General features: G+C 47.0%; 1 protein-coding gene across 1 annotated transcript in view; it reads left to right on the top strand.

The window, feature by feature from the left end:
• LOC118381309 (voltage-dependent T-type calcium channel subunit alpha-1I-like) overlaps positions 1-2500 on the top strand; it is a 214320-nt gene that overhangs the window by 166238 nt on the left and 45582 nt on the right. The window lies entirely within an intron of this gene.

The raw sequence follows: 2500 nt of genomic DNA, 5'->3' as shown, positions 1-2500 counted from the left end.
TCTCTTTCTCTAAGTATCTCTCTCTCTCTCTCTCTTTCTCTAAGTATCTCTCTCTCTCTCTCTCTCTCTCTCTCTCTCTCTCTCTCTCTCTCTCTCTCTCTCTCTTTCTCTAAGTACATCTCTCTCTCTATCTCACACACACAGGCCACCTTAACACCTCACTGTGAAAGAACAGATAATGATACGACTAGTGTTAGAAGCTTTGGCCCTCGGCGCTCAATCTTTCGCCCGCTACAATACCGCTACAATACCACACCAGGACCGCAGAAGGACCACCTGGGAAATAGATGGTACTTACCGCCCAGTCAATACGTGGAATAACGAGCGGTTGTGTTATCCGATCGGGAGGCTCATGCAGCTGGAGTCCGGAGGGTGATTTCTGTGTGAATACTACAGTAACTAGTGAGACTGATTAGAGAGAACTAGGGAGAGGATTTTAAAGAGGGCTGTTTCTGTTCTAAAGGTTCTGTTTTAAAGAGAGAGAACTAGGGAGAGGATTCCAAAGAGGCCTGTTTCAGTTCTAAAGGTTCTGTTTTAAAGAGAGAGAACTTGGGAGAGGATTCCAAAGAGGGCTGTTTCAGTTCTAAAGGTTCTGTTTTAAAGAGAGAGAACTTGGGAGAGGATTCCAAAGAGGGCTGTTTCAGTTCTAAAGGTTCTGTTTTAAAGAGAGAGAACTAGGGAGAGGATTCCAAAGAGGGCTGTTTCAGTTATAAAGGTTCTGTTTTAAAGAGAGAGAACGAGGGAAAGGATTCCAAAGAGGGCTGTTTCAGTTCTAAAGGTTCTGTTTTAAAGAGAGAGCACTAGGGAGAGGATTCCAAAGAGGGCTGTTTCAGTTCTAAAGGTTCTGTTTTAAAGAGAGAGAACTAGGGAGAGGATTCCAAAGAGGGCTGTTTCAGTTCTAAAGGTTCTGTTTTAAAGAGCGAGAACTAGGGAGAGGGTTCCAAGGAGGCCTGTTTCAGTTCTAAAGGTTCTGTTTGAAAGAGAGAGAACTAGGGAGAGGATTCCAAAGAGGGCTGTTTCAGTTCTAAAGGTTCTGTTTTAAAGAGAGAGAACTAGGGAGAGGATTCCAAAGAGGGCTGTTTCAGTTCTAAAGGTTCTGTTTTAAAGAGCGAGAACTAGGGAGAGGGTTCCAAAGAGGCCTGTTTCAGTTCTAAAGGTTCTGTTTTAAAGAGAGAGAACGAGGGAGAGGATTCCAAAGAGGGCTGTTTCAGTTCTAAAGGTTCTGTTTTAAAGAGGAAGAGAACTAGGGAGAGGATTCCAAAGAGGGCTGTTTCAGTTCTAAAGGTTCTGTTTTAAAGAGAGAGAACTGGGGAGAGGATTCCAAAGAGGGCTGATGCAGTTCTAAAGGTTCTGTTTTAAAGAGGAAGAGAACTAGGGAGAGGATTCCAAAGAGGGCTGTTTCAGTTCTAAAGGTTCTGTTTTAAAGAGAGAGAACTAGGGAGAGGATTCCAAAGAGGGCTGTTTCAGTTCTAAAGGTTCTGTTTTAAAGAGAGCGAACTAGGGGGAGGATTCCAAAGAGGGCTGTTTCAGTTCTAAAGGTTCTGTTTTAAAGAGAGAGAACTAGGGAGAGGATTCCAAAGAGGGCTGTTTCAGTTCTAAAGGTTCTGTTTGAAAGAGAGAGAACTAGGGAGAGGATTCCAAAGAGGGCTGTTTCAGTTCTAAAGGTTCTGTTTGAAAGAGAGAGAACTTGGGAGAGGAGTCCAAAGAGGGCTGTTTCAGTTCTAAAGGTTCTGTTTTAAAGAGAGAGAACGAGGGAGAGGATTCCAAAGAGGCCTGTTTCAGTTCTAAAGGTTCTGTTTTAAAGAGGAAGAGAAAACGTGGCCAATGGCTCTTTTAGAACCAAACACTTCCATGGAAATTGTCATTGGATTGGTTTATCTGTCACAAAGGGTACAAGTCTATGCTTTAGCCACCCCAACTTTAAAGAAGTTGGTTATACAGGAGTCCCAGGGGGAGAGAATGGGGGAGGAGGGGACAGAAAGGGGGGACAGGAGATACATGGAGGAGAGAGAGAGAACGGGGGAGGGGACAGAAAGGGGGGACAGGGGATACATTGAGGAGAAAGAGAACGGGGGAGGAGGGGACAGAAAGGGGGGACAGGGGATACATGGAGGAGAGAGAGAACGGGGGAGGAGGGGACAGAAAGTGGGGACAGGGGATACATGGAGGAGAGAGAGAACAGGGGAGGAGGGGACAGAAAGGGGGGACAGGAGATACATGGAGGAGAGAGAGAACGGGGGAGGAGGGGACAGAAAGGGGGGACAGGCGAAACACAGAGGAGAGAGAGAACGGGGGAGGAGGGGACAGAAAGGGGGGACAGGAGATACACGGAGGAGAGAGAGAACGGGGGAGGAGAGGACAGAAAGGGGGGACAGGAGATACACGGAGGAGAGAGAGAACGGGGGAGGAGGGGACAGAAAGGGGGGACAGGCGATACATGGAGGAGAGAGAGAACGGGGGAGGAGGGGACAGAAAGGGGAACAGGAGATACACAGAGGAG

The sequence above is a fragment of the Oncorhynchus keta genome, chromosome 10, assembly GCF_023373465.1.
Source record: "Oncorhynchus keta strain PuntledgeMale-10-30-2019 chromosome 10, Oket_V2, whole genome shotgun sequence".
Classification (NCBI taxonomy): Eukaryota; Metazoa; Chordata; class Actinopteri; order Salmoniformes; family Salmonidae; genus Oncorhynchus; species Oncorhynchus keta.
Note: the sequence above shows the minus strand (reverse complement) of the source record. Positions and strands in the feature narration are given on the sequence as shown.